Source organism: Leopardus geoffroyi, chromosome B3 (genome assembly GCF_018350155.1).
Source record: "Leopardus geoffroyi isolate Oge1 chromosome B3, O.geoffroyi_Oge1_pat1.0, whole genome shotgun sequence".
NCBI lineage: Eukaryota > Metazoa > Chordata > Mammalia > Carnivora > Felidae > Leopardus > Leopardus geoffroyi.
In genome coordinates this window covers 127,019,269-127,036,338 of record NC_059337.1, presented here as the reverse complement: position 1 = coordinate 127,036,338, position 17,070 = coordinate 127,019,269, and the positions used below count along the sequence as shown (strand labels likewise).

The 17,070-nt window shown below is 37.3% G+C and overlaps 1 long non-coding RNA gene across 1 annotated transcript; it reads left to right on the top strand.

Moving 5' to 3' along the window:
• The first annotated feature begins 1,375 nt into the window (after positions 1-1,375).
• On the top strand, positions 1,376-16,211 carry LOC123584169. The gene is made up of 3 exons (XR_006705209.1): positions 1,376-1,579; positions 5,839-5,845; positions 16,141-16,211. It is a non-coding gene; the product is annotated as an uncharacterized LOC123584169 (long non-coding RNA).
• Positions 16,212-17,070: the final 859 nt, after the last annotated feature.

Here is a 17,070-nt window from a genome sequence, read left to right as displayed (position 1 = left end):
AGTGGATTTGTTCTGTCCTTTATGGTATGTATTATGCGTTGAATTTTGTCCCCCAAAAAGATATGTTGAATACTTAAACCCCTGTGCCACAGAATGTGGAAATGGGGTCTTTACAGAGGCAATCAAGTTAAAGCAAGGTCATTACTAATGGATACTAATCCAATAAGACTGATGTCCTCATGGAAAGGGTCAATTTGGACATGAGGACAGGCACAGAGAGGGGAGGCAATGTTGACAGGCATATGATGACAGAGGCAGGGATTGTAGTGAGGCAGCTGCAAGCCAAGAAATGCCAGGGATGTATAGTCATCATCAGATGGGAGCAAGAGGGATAGAAGGATTGATTCTACTCTGAGTTACAGAGGGATTAGGGACCGGCTGACCTCTTGATTTTGGATTTCTACCTCCAGAACTTTGAGGGAAAACATTTCTGTTGTTTCAAGTCATGCAGTTCATGGAAATTTGTCATGGCAGACCAAGGAAATTAGGACAGAATGCCACATTCTAATTTAATGCTCCCTTCATACTATGAGAGTAGATGAGAGAAATGAGGTTACTTGTAGATACTGGAGGTCCACAAGGTTGTCAAGGCTGAAGTAACTATTTTGTAAGTAGCTGCACGCATCACTTCCCCCCAGCACATGGCTTCCCAGTTGTTTTTCAGTGAACTATTACTAGCTTTGTGGAGCAAAGGTTTGTTACAGTTTACCAATGTTTTGTGGAAACACTAGTGTACTATCATGTAATTGTGTTTACTTTCTGTTATCAGTATGCTATTCTTGACTTTAAGAGGCTGGCTGGATATAGAACGTGGAGTTTATGTTGCTGTGGACACTTAGCTATTATGTTCTGTCATTAAGTCATTAAGAATTTACTATTCTGCAAAAACCACAAAAATACCTAGGGATAAATCTAACCAAAGAGGTGAAAAATCTATACACTGAAAAGTATAGAAAGCTTATGAAAGAAATTGAAGAAGACACCAAAAAATGGAAAAAGATCCCATGCTCCTGGATAGGAAGAACAAATATTGGAAAATGTGATACTACCCAAAGCAATCTACATAGTCAATGCAATCCCTATCAAAGTAACACCAGCATTCTTCACAGAGCTAGAACAAATAATCCTAAAATTTGTATGGAACCAGAAAAAAACCCAAATAGCCAAAGCAATCTGGAAAAAGAAAACCAAAGCAGGAGGCATCACAATCCTGGACTTCAAGCTATACTGCAAAGCTGTAATCATCAAGACAGTATGGTACTGACACAAAAACAGACTCTCAGATCAATGGAACAGAATAGCGAACCCATAAATGGACCCAAAAATATATGGCCAACTAATCTTTGACAAAGCAGGAAAGAATATCCAATGGAATAAAGAGTCTTTTCAGCAAGTGGTGCTGGGAAAACTGGACAGCGACTTGCAGAAAATTAACCTGGCCCACTTTCTTGCACCATACACAAAAAGAAACAAAATGGATGAAAGACCTCAATGTAACACAGGAAGCCATCAAAATCCTCCATGAGAAAGGAGGCAAAAATCTCTTTAATCTTGGCCACAGCAACTTCTTACTCAACACGTCCAAGGGGGCGAGGGAAACAAAAGCAAACATGAACTACTGGGACCTCATCAAAATAAAAAGCTTCTGCACAGCGAAGGAAACAATCAGCAAAACTAAAAGGCAACCTACAGAATGGGAGAAGATATTTGCAAATGACGTATCAGATAAAGGATATCCAAAATCTATAAAGAACTTATCAAACTCAAAACCCAAGAAACAAATAATCCAGTGAAAAAATGGGCCAAAGACATGAATAGACACTTCTCCAAAGAAGACATCCAGATTGCCAACCGACACATGAAAAAAATGTTCAACATCACTCATCATCAGGGAAATACAAATCAAAACCACAATGAGATACCACCTCACATCTGTCAGAATGGCTAATATTAACAACTCAGGCAACAACAGATGTTGGCAAAGATGTGGAGAAAGAGGATCTCTTTTGCACTGCTGGTGGGAATGCAAACTTGTGAAGCCACTCTGGAAAACAGTGTGGAGGTTCCTCAAAAAGTTAAAAATAGAACCACGCTACAACCCAGCAATTGCACTACTGGGTATTTGTCCAAGGGATACAGGTATGCTGTTTCAAAGGGATACATGCACCCCAATGTTTATAGCAGCACTACCAACAATAGCCAAAGTATGGAAAGAACCCAAATGTCCATCGATGGATGAATGAATAAAGAAGATGTGGTATATATATACAATGGAGTATTACTCTGAATTAAAAAGAATGAAATCTTGCCATTTGCAACTACGTGGATCAAACTGGAGGATATTATGCTAAGCAAAATTAGTCAGAGAAAGACAAATATCATATGACTTCACTCATGAGGACCTTAAGAGAGAGAACAGATGAACACAAGGGAAGGGAGGCAAAAATAATCTAAAAACAGGGAGGGGGACAAAACATAAGAGACTCTTAAATATGGGGAACAAACAGAGGGTTACTGGAGGGGTTGTGGGAGGGGAGATGGGCTAAATTATTAAGGGGCATTAAGGAATCTACTCCTGAAATCATTGTTGTCTATATGCTAATTTGGATGTAAATTTAAAAAATGAAATAAAAAAAAAAGAATATTCTATTCTGCTATTTTAGAAGAAAATGCAAAACAGAATGTCAAGTAATTATGTTTGTTTCATAAGCAGATAAGATTGACTGTAGAATATTAAATTTCATCTTCCCTAAAGATTTGCAGTGTGGAATAAACCTATAATGGAGGGACTCCTAAAGATGTCAGGGTGGGTGTGGTGATCCCCTCGCTGGTTGTGTGAAAATGTGAAGCAATGTCTTGAAAGTAATTAATGTTGCCTACTTTTAGATTAAGCACCGAAGATTTATCTATTGATATCTTACCAGTTCCTCATAATTATTTTTTATTGTCCTTGTTTCCTTATCATTCTCAAACATCAACTTAAAGTCCATGTTCATTGTTCTTCCCAAGCATAACACAGTCTGCCTAAGATATCCAGATTTTACAGTTTCAAAACTTATAGTTTGGCAGATAAAGCCCCACAGCAGTTATAAGGCTGGGCTTTGGAGAGAGAGAGGGTGGGGTTAAATACTAGATAAGCTTATTTTCTAGCTATGTCATTCATCTCTGGCAATTCCATTAACTTTGATGCTTCAATTTCTTTCATCTAGTCATGGGAAATTAATATTTACCTTATATCAATTTTAATAAGGGTTTTGATGTGAATTAAATAATGTCATAATCATCATCACATAATAAGTGAAAGCTCTTGTTTTCATTTTTCTTCATTTTCTTCCTTTTCCTCCTAAGAGACATTTATAGTTCTTCAAAAGAAAAAAAAAAGCATGTTTCAAAACTTCAGTGTGAAGTTCATCCATAGGGTACTGCAAATTCCTAGAGACCCATTAAAGTAAAAGAAACACTTTTATGCTAGACTTGTGGTTGTACCTGATATAACTCCTTAATTTATTTTCTGTAGATATAGCCTACATGATTTTCGTACATAAAATCTAGTAAGGATGGGATAAAAATGCATATATAATGATATCTAGCAGTGTAGACCCCCAAAAGTGTTTCCATTGTATAATCCCTGTTTTGTTTTCCCATGAAAGCTCTCATTACACCATGCTGTCTCATTCTGTGAATAGTTCCAGATCAAACATACTCAGTTTACAAGTCAAATAATTTCCCCACATGCCAGAGGCATAAACACTGACCTTAAATTAAAACAAAAAATCGAGTTTTATTATTCTGTCTTTGAAAATCAATGAGTTTAGTATTAGGAATTAGTTTTTCCTTTCCATCAGTACCAAAGAATCTTGTCAGAGCTCCTCTAACATGGTTTTGATGTTGTACAAGCAGAAGGGAATCAGTTCACACCCCTGCAGCTATTTGGCTCTGCTTGGATACCTGGGGCAAACCATGGCTCCGTTAGTGCAACAATTAGAGAGCTCTCATAGAGAGCACCTGGAAAAACAGTCTGAAGCTGTTTCGTCATTGTCACCAGGTCAAATATTAGTTTGCTCTTGCACCTCAACACTTGCAAAGATTTATCAATAATTCCATATTTTGCAATAAAGAATTTGTAGCAGCCTTTTGTGTAGTGGGGAGGAGTGGTTGGCACACTGGCCATTGGAGCAAAACTCCAGGCACTTCAGGCGGCCATCCTGCTGGCTGTAAAATCACAGGAAGACAGAAGAGTCAAATGCCAGCCTGTCAACCTCCTTGAAGAAGACGGATGGAACTATCAATAAACCAATAAAGCAAAGGCAGACTGATGCAAAGCAGTGGTGCTTGTGACAAGGAGCTAGCTGGAGAAGTGACAAGGCAGAAGTCAATAAGGCAGCTTATTACAGCCAAAGCTGATAAGTGATATCATTGTCAATAAGTAGAGACTGAGCCACCTGGGAGAATTCATGTCCCTTCAATCAGGAAAGTCAGAGTGGGTGGCAGATGTAGCCTGTGTCTCATCCTGGGAATGGTATAAACTCTTTCTCCACTCTCTAGGGACAATGGTCATTCAGAGACAGGAGAATAGAACACACACATCTGGACCAATGACATCTCGACTCCATAATGCAGTGATGGTTTAGGGGGAAGGAGCGTTGTCTACAGCTGTAGTGTCATATCGTGTCACTCTCTCTAGCTTATCACCAAAGCAATGATAATTTTATTTTTTCAAGATCAATTATTGTTCAAGAAATTTTCACCCAAGAGCCCAAACTGGGTTAAAATGCAATCAATCTGCATTCTATTCTAACTTACATGTACTTGTCAGAAATCATTAACCTATCAATGAATATGACAATGATGAATGATGATGATGATGCTTCATTGTCAAGATGCACAAAATTATTTCACACATGACTATGCACGTCTTTCTGCACACTAAATGATAAAAGATAAGCAATAATTGAAGAAAAGTTCATAACGGCTGTGTGAAGTCAAGATTATTCTGATCTAGACATATTATTTCTCTGAGACCTCAAATGGTTCTAAACTATAGGACAAAATGAGACCATTTAAAATAATTTCAACTATGTAATTCTTCCAACAATGTATGTATGTTTTTGTAGATATGGCCTCTCTGTTATCTTATGTTACTGAATATATTGAAAAGAGAACATGTCAATGTGGCATTTTCCACCATCATTTTTAAGAAATTATTTACAAAACAGAGATAGTTATTTCAGGTTTCTTTGATATATTGGTAAAAAACTTACTCCATAGTCAGAGGATTCAGACAAATCTGTTTCCTAAGGGAAGTCTGTATTAACTTCTATAACTATACTGAATATTTGATTTAGCTGACTCTAGCCAGCATCACCAGGCTTACCCTTCACTAGGGAAGTGTGAAAATCTCAATAGATTCAATTCCTTCCAGGCCATCTCAGATTACTAATCCCTGTAATCATGAATTAATAGAAAGGCAGGGTTTGGTTGGGAGCAGAGTTGCCAAATATAACAAACGACTCATGGTTAAGTTTGAATTTCAGACAAACAACAAGCAGTTTCATTTTTTGTTTCAAATTTTTATTTAAATTGTAGTTAGTTAGCATATAGTGTAATATTAGTTTCAGGAGTAGAATTTAGTGATTCATCACTTACATATACCACCCAGTGCACATCACAAAGAGCACCATCCTTACTCACCATCACCCACAACAAGTAACTTCTTGATGTAAGTATATCCCATTAAATATTTAGGACTTACTTACACTGAAACATCACTGTCTATCTGCATTCAAATACAAGGTGTTTTGTAATTTTATTTGCTAAACCTGGCTACCCTAAAGCCAGATTTCTAGTATTTCCCTGCCAAGCAAGGGCAAAAACTTTATTTTTCTGATTTGGGCTTCCTGTACTTATCTTTCACAGACCACTTGAGAATTCTCTAATTCCCAGCTCCCCTGACCCACTGCACATAGGCACTTTGTGCAACTTCAATTGCCTCCGTCAATCTTGACTCTGTCCAGATTTAATTTAAACCGCAGGCTACACTGCAGCATTTCTTCAATTGTTCTCCTTCCCATATATAAGTCATTCTTTGGCAAGTTGCTCACTGGAATTCCAGGTAAAGATATATATGAATTCAAACCAAGATTAGGTCAGTTATCCTCAGAGCTAGTTATTTCCTCATTTTCTTCCTGCTCTGAATCTACTGCATTGCGAATACAATATTAAAACCCCCAGCATGATGTGAAACCAGACCAGCAATAAAAAGAAAACCATCCATCTAATAATTTGTCCCATTACAATAATGGAATGAGATCATCCAAACAGTAACTTTTCAGCGGTCAGCAGCTACATCCCCCATTGCACTATGTCTGCCAGGACTCAATGTTATTTTCCACCTGTGGCTCAATTCACTTCATCCTCCTCCCTTTTGCCTTATTACCCTCACCTGCCAAAGCCTAACCAAGCACCTGAGGCTGCTGCCACGGACGAGAATGGGAAACCAAAATTGCAATAGAAAACAAAAGGCAATCGTGAAGCTTATCCTGTTGGATACGAGGGCTGTTTTGCCCCTCCAAGTTCAGAAGAGATTCCTTGCCTATTGTCTGACGCTGTCTCTAAGTGAAATTTGGACACACTGTGTCACGTGCCTGTTGTTCTAACAAGTCAGGAGTCAGGTGAAAGAATGCTTTAGCACAATTGGTTAATACTTAAGGAGAAAGCAAGTTCAGTATTTTTCACTGAGTTTTCTAAGTTAGAAAACTGTGACCACGGTTCAGTTGTTTGAACTTTGTCTTCCATTAAAACTCCTAAAATTGTTGCTGGTCTTTTTCATTTATGGTTTGCAATTAAAAAAAAAAAAAGTGAGGCTTGAAAAGAATGTTCTCAAAGGGGCGTGGTCTTCAAGTATTATAATACCCTGGTCATTAGTCATTTATATCTATTCCTCTTCTAAAACAAAATATCCTCTGCCTTTTAATTTATCTTCTTAGAGAATTACTGGTTCCAAATTTAAAGGACACTATTCTAGTTCAGTGTTTCCCAAAGTCCTGTAACCAAAGAAATAACATATATTACAGGACCCTTAAGAACCCTGTAAGGTACTAATAAGAGCTTGAGTGGTATTTTCAATATTCCAAAGTGTTACAACACATGAGGCATAGAACTCAGCATAAGACTGTTTACAACAAATTCTTAACTTTAAGCTAGTATACTTTCAAGTCAAAACAGCTGCTACCTGGTAAGTATTTGTATATTTGCTTTGACTATTCAGTGACTATCCTAACAAATAGCTATTAGGGAATAAAGTTTTCCAAAACATTTAAGTAAAACAGAAATAAAAATTATATCTTTACCTCACACCAAAATCAATTTAGGCACTATAAATACCAGAAGAATCTATATGTGAATTTTATATAAACATGAGGATGTAAAAAATATTCTAAGTGAGACATCACAGGTAGTAACAGTAAAATATCATCAACTATATTTCATAATTTTTATTTGACAAAAATGTTTGTAAATAAAATTAAAAGCAATCACAGATAAATAAAAAATGATAAAATGTTAAGATGATACCACATAATGAATTTTTATAAATCAAATAGAATGACATCGATAGGATAAGAAAATCCTAAAAAGGGTCAAAATCTATTAACTTTAGTTTTAAAATATAGCCTGGGAGTTCCAGGAGGCACACATTTAAAACAATATTCTTTTCTACTTATCAGACTAGAAATTATTTTTAAAAGTGACCATGTCCAATGTTTTTTGAGAGTAGGTGAAAGAGGAACTCTTCATACTAGTGCTAGAAATGTTACTATAGAGGAAAACACAGCAGCAAGCATCAAAATTGGAAAAAAAAATGATTGTAACCCTGCTTTAGTAGCTTCACTTTCAAGATTTCTCTTAAGTATTCAAAAAGGTGAACAAATATGGAGACTGCCTATCGCATTTTGTACATAACAATACTAAGAGCAGCATTTTTTATGACAAAAATTGTACAATATGAATGTCCAATGATAGGAAATATACGAACCACACAAAGATCAATGTGTTTATTGATGCCACACATCAATAAAGGATTTATATCAAAATTGTCCAGATAAGACTTTTGGTGCCAGCCACGCTGGTATAGACCCACTACAGCCTCTCTCTCTCTCCCTGGTCTAAAATCTCTGAGCAAAATATAAAAAGCAACTGTCTTGGATTCTGAAGAATTAATAATAGTAGGCAGAATGGAGATAGATGCCAAACTTGATGGTCCTAAACAAGCCAGGACTTTACCTAAAAGCCTCTCTTCTGTAGTATTCCGCAGCCAGCTGGGACAGCAATGATATCCATTTATTTCTGGCTAGAGAACCAGGAAAAGGAATCTCTGTAAGCAAGGAGGATTAGGGGACTATCCTTTTCCTTTTTTCTGTTTCCTTTAAATTCCATTCCATTTTATTTTACTTCTAATTTAATTCAATTGATTATTTCTGCTTTTTCTTTTAGGCCCACCCTGGACTCCTTAGTCGTGGGGCAGAGGCAGAAAGCTGTGGTAAAACCCAGAAACCACAACAGAACGCATATCTTTCTGTACAGAGAAACTGCAAAAACAAAAAAACATGTGATCCAAAAAGTGTAGGGATCTCCATTATTTTGTTTCTTGTCTTGTTACACTGCATTGTCCAAATGACAATCACAAAAAACTATGAGGCAGTGGTGGGATAAAACTCTGAGGAAAACAAACAAACAAACAAACAAAACCATCCAAATAAATAAAAAACACTTCTGCCTTCAGAGGCAGAGGATTGGAAAAAGTTAACCCTGGAGCTAGAGATGGAGGAAAGCATACTGGAGACAAACAGACCTGGAAAAGGGTTCCCTGATCTTGTGTGTGAAGCAACCTAAGCCCTGGGCTTATTATGCCTGAGCTGCAGATGTAGGGGAAAGGCCAAAGGTAACAGAACAAAGGCTTTGAACATGTAACTGACCTTGAAATGACCACCTACAAAAGATAAAACACCCTAAACCCAACTGGGTTGATAAGCTTCTGAAATAAAAATGAAATCAACACTCAGCAAAGGATTATGAAAATATTTAGAGATTCAAATGCAAAATTAAATATATCTAGGGCACAATCCAAAATTGTTACACATACAAAGAAAAAGAAAACTGTGACAAATTCTCAAGCAAAAAGATAATGAATAGATGTGAAGCCAATCCTGAGATGATGCAGATATAGCAGTTACTAGTCAAAGACTCTATCATAGGTAAAATAACCATGCTACATGAAGAAGAGATAGATGTTCTTGAAATAAAAGAGAGAATTTCTTGGCAGAGAAATAGAAACTATTAAAAAAAAAACATTGGAAATATTAGAAAGAAGAATTACCATATTTGGAGTAAAACAGTTACAACAACAACAAAACCCTACAAGAATGGTACCAACAGAATAGAGAAGACAGAGGAAAGAAAAAATATGATTTAAAATAAAATGAACACACAGCCTTCAAGATATGTGAAACTACATCAGATGGTGTATTATTCCTGTCAATGGAGTCTCAGAAAGAGAAAGAAAACAACTAATGCAGGAAAAAATTAGAGGAAATAATGACCTTGCAAACATGGTCAAAACATAAATGAACAGGGTGAAAGAGCTCATAAAGCTCTCATCCATTCATACCATAATCAATATACTCAAAATCATAGATAAAGAAAAATCCTTGTATAGGTAGAGAAAGTACTTTATATACAGGGGAACAAAAATTTTAGTGACTGCAGATTTTTTATAAAAGACCACACAGGCTAGTAGACAGTGGACCTCTCTGAAGTGTTTTAAAAAGCAAAACAAAACAGTCAACTCAAAATTGCATATCCAATGAAAATACTTGCCAGGGGTGATGACAAAGTAAAGCCATTCTCAGGTGAAGGAAAACTAAAGGAAATCAGCACTGGCAAATATACTTCAGAAGAAATACTAAAGGTGGTTCTTTAGGCTAAAAAGAAATGATATCAGAGGAAAATATGGAACTTCAGGAATAAAGGAATAGGAATACAATGGTAAATACCTAGCTAAACATGAAACGTTATGTTTCACCTCTTAAAATCTTTGGAATATGCATAACTGTTGAAAAAAATACATTTTGATGGCTTTTCAATGTATTGCAGATATAATATTCAACTATATCATAAACATTTTATTTGAAGTGATCAAATCTTAACTCTAAATAAGGTTAAATTCAAACATGAATATTCAAATATGTACTCCGCAATCTCTGGAGTAACTTCCTAAAGATAATGCAAACAGATCAACCCAAAAAGTTAATAGAAATAAAATGCATTACTGAAAATATATTCAAATAACCAAAAATAATGCAGGATAAAAGGAAAAAAGAGGTAAAGAATAGAGGAGAGAAAAGAAGACAATGAAGATTAGGAGTGCATGGATGACTCAGTCAGTTGAGCATCCAACTTCAGCTCAGGTCATGATCTAGCAGTTCTTGAGTTCGAGCCCCGCATGAGGCTCCGTGCTGGCAGCTCAGAGCCTGGAGCTTGCTTCAGATTCTGTGTCCCCACCCCTGCCTCCCTCCCCTGCTTGTACCGTTTCTCTCTCTCTCAAAAGTAAATAAACATAGAGGCTAGGCTTGGAAGACTGTGGTGTAGGAGGATGCTGGGCTTACCTCATCCAACTAATCACTTAGATTCCACCCACATTGGCCTAAATAACCCAGAAAACTGCCAGAAGACTAGCATAATGGACTCTCCAGAGGCAAGCGTAGACAAGAGGCCCAGGGAAGAGGGTAGGAAGGGTGGAGAGGTGGTGTGTGCTATATGGACTGGTGGGAGGGAGGCGGGGCGGTGGAGGGGCAGCGTGCCGGGCAAGGCAGAGCCCCCGAGTCTGGCTTGCAAAAGCGGAGGGGCCGGACTTGAGTTCTGACAGCCAGCGAGACTTAACATCCGGAATGTTAAAAGTCAGCAGCTCTGCTCAGAGAGCAGGAGGGCGAGATCTCACCAGGAGGGAGAGTTGTTGAGCACCGGAAGACAGGGCTCAGCTTGGCGGGGAACAAAGGTGCTGGCCTGCACCATCTCCCTCGCCCATCCCCCAGCCGAAAGTCCAAAGGGAACCAGTTCCTATCACCGAACTTGCTTGCACCGCACAAACACCCAATGCTGTGCTTCTGTGGATCCATCCCTCCAATGGGCCCGCCTCCCTTCAGGTGCTGCAGGGCCCCTCCTTTAATCAACGAATTGATTAAAACCGACTTAAGCAATATAACAGAATAAGAATTTAGAATAATAGTCATAAAATTAATCGCTGGGCTTGAAAAAAGCATAAGGACAGCAGAGAATCTATTGCTACAGAGATCAAGGGACTAAAAAATAGTCATGAGGAACTAAAAAAATGCTACAAATGAGGGTCAAAATAAAATGAAGGCGGCCATAGCATGGATTTAAGAGACAGAGGAGAGAATAGGTGAATTAGAAGATAAAATTATAGAAAAAGAGGAAGCTGAGAAAGAGAGAGATAAAAAAATCTAGGAGTATGAGGAGAGAATTAGAAAACTAAGTGATGCAATCAAATGGAACAATGTCCGTATCATAGGAATTCCAGAAGAGGAGGGAGAGAAAGGGGCTGAAGGTGTACTTGAACAATCATAGCTGGGAACTTCCCCGATATGGGGAAGGAAACAGGCATTGAAACCCAAGAGGCACAGAGAACTCCCTTCAAACGTAACTTGAATCGATCTTCTGCATGACATATCATAGTGAAACTGGCAAAATACAAGGATAAAGAGAAAATTCTGAAAGCAGCTAGGGATAAACAGGCCATGACTTACAAAGGTAGACACATAAGGGTAGTAGCATTTATCTACTGAAACTTGGCAGGCCAGAGAGGAATGGCAGGGAATCTTCAATGTGATGAACAGAAAAAATATGCAGCCAAGAATCCTTTATCCAGCAAGTCTGTCATTCAGAATAGAAGGAGAGATAAAGGTCTCCCCAAACAAACAAAAACTGAAGGAATTCATCACCACTAAACCAGCCCTACAAGAGACCCTAAGGGGGACTCTGTGAGTGAAATGTGGCAAGGACCACAACATACCAGAGACATCACTACAAGCATGAAACCTACAGACATCACAATGATTCTAAACCCATATCTTTCTATAATAACACTGAACGTAAATGGACTAAATGCTCCAACCAAAAGACACAGGGTATCAGAATGGATTAAAAAAAAAAAAAAGACCCATCTATTTGCTGTCTACAAGAGACTCATTTTAGACCTGAGGACACTTTCAAATTGAAAGCAAGGGGCTGGAGATCTATCATGCTACTGGAAGTCAAAAGAAAGCTGGAGTAGCCATACTTACATCAGACAAACTAGACTTTCAATTAAAGGCTGTAACAAGAGATGAAGAAGGGCATAATATAATAATTACAGGGTCTATCCATCAGGAAGAGCTAACAATTATAAATGTCTATGTGCCAAATATGGGAGCCCCCAAATATATAAAACAATTAATCATGAACATCAGCAACCTTATTAATAAGATGTGGTAACTGTAGGGGACTTTAATACCCCACTTACAGTAATGGATAGTTCACCTAGACAGAGAATAAATAAAGAAACAAGGGCCCTGAATGATACGTAGGATCAGACGGACTTGACAGATATATTTAGAACTCTGCATCCCAAAGCAATAGAATATACTTTCTTCTCAAGTGCACATAGGACATTCTCTAAGATAGATCACATACTGGGTCACAAAACAGCCCTTAATAAGTATAAAAAAATTGAGATCATACCATGTACACTTTCAGAACACAATGCTATGAAGCTTGAAATCAACCACAGGAAAAAGTCTGGAAAACCTCCAAAAGCATGGAGGGTAAAGAACACCCTACTAAAACATGAATGGGTCAGCCAGGCAATTATAGAAGAAATCAAAAGATATATGGAAACAAATGAAAATGAAAATACAACAATCCAAACACTTTGGAATGCAGCAAAGGCAGTCCTGAGAGGAAAATACATTGCAATCCAGGCCCATCTCAAGAAACAAGAAAAACCCCAAATACAAAATCTAACAGCACACCTAAAGGAACTAGAAGCACAACAGCAAAGACACCTCAAACCCAGCAGAATAAGAGAAATATTAAAGATAAGAGCAGGGCGCCTGGGTGGCGCAGTCGGTTAAGCGTCCGACTTCAGCCAGGTCACGATCTCGCGGTCCGTGAGTTCGAGCCCCGCGTCAGGCTCTGGGCTGATGGCTCAGAGCCTGGAGCCTGTTTCCGATTCTGTGTCTCCCTCTCTCTCTGCCCCTCCCCTGTTCATGCTCTGTCTCTCTCTGTCCCAAAAATAAATAAACGTTGAAAAAAAAAAAGAATTAAAAAAAAAAGATAAGAGCAGAAATAAACAATATATAATCTAAAAAATGTAGAGAAAATCTATGCAACCAAGAGGTTTTTTTTTTTGAAAAAATAAACAAAACTGATAAACCTCTAGCCAGGCTTCTCAAAAAGAAAAGGGAGATAACCCAAATAGATAAAATCATGAATGAAAATGGAATTATTACAACCAATCCCTCAGAAATACAAGCAATTATCAGGGAATACCATGAAAAACTATATGCCAACAAACTGGACAACCTGGAAGAAATGGAAAAATTCCTAAGCACCCACACACTTCCAAAACTCAAACAGGAAGGAATAGAAAATTTGAACAGACCCATAACCAGTGAAGAAATTGAATCAGTTATCAAAAATCTCCCAACAAATAAGAGTCCAGGACCAGATGGCTTCCCTGGGGAATTCTACCAAACATTTAAAGCAGAGAAAATATCTATCCTTCTCAAGCTGTTCCAAAAAATAGAAAGGGAAGGGAAACTTCCAGAATCATTCTATGAAGATAGCACTACTTTGATTCCCAAACCAGACAAAGACCCAGAAAGAAAAGAGAACTACAGGCCAATATCCCTGATGAATATGGATGCAAAAAATCTCAATAACATACTAGCAAATCGAATTCAACAGCATATAAAAGAATTATTCACCATGATCAAGTGGGACTGATTCCTGGGCTGTAGGGCTGGTTAATATTTGCAAACCAATCAATGTGATACATAACATTAATAAAAAAAGATCCTGCCAATCGATGCACAAAAAGCATTTGACAAAATTCAGCCTCCTTTCTTAACAAAAACCCTCAGGAAAGTCAGGATAGAAGGAACATACTTAAAGATCATAAAAGCCATTTATGAAAAGCCCACAGCTAATATCATCCTCAATGGAGAAAAACTGACAGCTTTCCCCCTGAGATCAGGAACATGACTGGGATTGTCCACTCTCATAGCTGTTGTTTAACACAGTGTTGGAAGTGCTAGCATCAGCAATCAGACAACAAAAGGAAATCAAAGGCATCAAAATTGGCAAAGATGAAGTCAAGTTTTCACTCTTTGCAGACGACATGATAATATACATGGAGAACCCGACAGACTCCACCAAAAGTCTGCTAGAACTGATACATGAATTCAGCAAAGTCGCAGGATACAAAATCAATGTACAGAAATCAGTTGCATTCTTATACACTAATAATGAAGCAACAGAAAGACAAGTAAAGAAACTGATCCCATTCACCATTGCACCAAGAAGCATAAAATACCTAGGAATAAATCTAACCAAAGATGTAAAAGATATGTATGCTGAAAACTATAGAAAGCTTATGAAGGAAATTGAAGAAGATATAAAGAAATGGAAAAACATTCCGTGCTCATAGGTTAGAAGAATAAATATTGTTAAAAATGTCAATACTACCCAAAGATATCTACACATTCAATTCAATTTCATGAAATTATGTAATTATATATATATATATATATATATATATATAATTACATAATTTCATGAAAAAGAATAAAAATAAATAAAATAAATAAACACACTTTTTTAATAGCTGGTATGGCTCTATTTACATCAGACAAAATAGACTTTAAAAGAAAAACATTACCCAGTGTAAAATTGGGGGGTTACCTTAGGATAAAAAGATAAATTCACCAAGAAATAATATGAAACGTGTATGATCATTAAAATATGAAATGTGTATGAATGTAACTGTATGGTTTCAAAATAATTGAAGCAAAAACTTATGGAATTTGAAAAAGACAAATCTACATTTAAAGATCCCTGAACACTTCTTTCTCAGTAATTGATAGAACAGAAAAACAAAATTAGCAAGAGTATAGAACATCTAAGCAACACTATCTACCAACTCAACCTAACTATTTACTGGACACTCGAACCAACAACCGCAGATACACACACATTTCAATTGTGCATGAGTCATGACCACAGGAGACTATAATGTGGTTCATAAAATAAGCTCTGACAGAAATAAATCATGCAAAGTATGTTCTTTAACCATAACATCATTAAACAAGAAATTAATGTCAGTCAGTAAGACAACAGAAGAATCTCCAACTGCCTAAAAAGTAAACTAAATAAAACACTTATAAACATCTCAATACAAAAACCTCTCAGGAAAATTGGGAAACATTTTGAACAGAATAAAAGTAAAATGACATCAAAATGTGTGTGATGTAGTGAAAAAAAAATGCTTAAATGAAATTCATGGCAGGGGCACCTGGGTGGCTCAGTTGGTTAAGTATCCGTTCATGAGTTCGAGCCCCACATCTTTGGGAGTCTCTTTCTCTATCTGCCCCTCCCCCATCTCTCAAAAGAAATCAATTTAAAAAAAAATGAAATTCATGACATTAAAAGTTTACATTAGGAAAGAAGGTCTCAATCAAAGAGGTTTTTGCCCGTTTTCTCCTCAAGGATTTTGATGGCTTCCTGTCTTACATTTAGGTCTTTCATCCATTTGACTTTATTTTTGTGTATGGTGTAAGAAAGTGGTCCAGGTTCATTCTTCCGCATGTTGCTGTCCAGTTTTCCCAGCACCAGTTGCTGAAGAGACTGTCTTTATTCCACTGGATATTCTTTCCTGCTTTGTCAAAGATTAGTTGGCCAAAGATTAGTTTGTGGGTCCATTTCTGGGTTCTCTATTCTGTTCCATTGATGTGTCTGTTCTTGTGACAGTACCATACTGTCTTATGATTTGATCTTGGCTGCAACAACGTTTTACTCAACATGTCCCAGGGGGCAAGGGAAACAAATGCAAAAATGAACTACTGGGACCTCATCAAAGTAAAAACCTTCTGCACAGCGAAGGAAACAATCAGCAAAACTAAAAGGCAACCAACAGAATGGAAGAAGATATTTGCAAATGACATATCAGATAAAGGGTTAGTATCCAAGACCTACAAAGAACTTATCAAATTCCACATCCAAAAAACAAATAATCCAATGAAGAAATGGGCAAAAGACATGAATAGACACTTCTCCAAAGAAGACATCCAGATGGCCAACCAACACATGAAAAAATGCTCAACATCACTCATCATCAGGGAAATACAAATCAAAACCACAATGAGATACCACCTCACCCCTGTCAGAATGGCTAACATTAACAACCCAGTCAACAACAGATGTTGGCGAGGATGCAGAGAAAGAGGATCTCTTTTGTATTGCGGGTAGGAATGCATGATAGTGCAGCTACTCTGGAAAACAGTATGGAGGTTCCTCAAAAAATTAAAAATAGAACTACCCTATGACCCAGCAATTGCACTACTAGGTATTTATCCAAGGGACACAGGTGTGCTGTTCCGAAGGGACACATGCACCCCAATGTTTATAGCAGCACTACCAACAATAGCCAAAGTATGGAAAGAGCCCAAATGTCCGTTGATGGATGAATGGATAAAGAAGATGTGGTATATATATATATATATATATATATATATATATATACACACACACACACACACACACACACACACACGATGCAGTACTACTCGGCAATCAAAAAGAATGAAATCTTGCCATTTGCAACTATGTGGATCGAACTGGAAGGTATTATGCTAAGCAAAATTAGTCAGAGAAAGACAAATATCACATGACTTCACTCATATGAGGATGTTAAGAGAACAGATGAACACAAGGGAAGGGAAGCAAAAATAATCTAAAAAC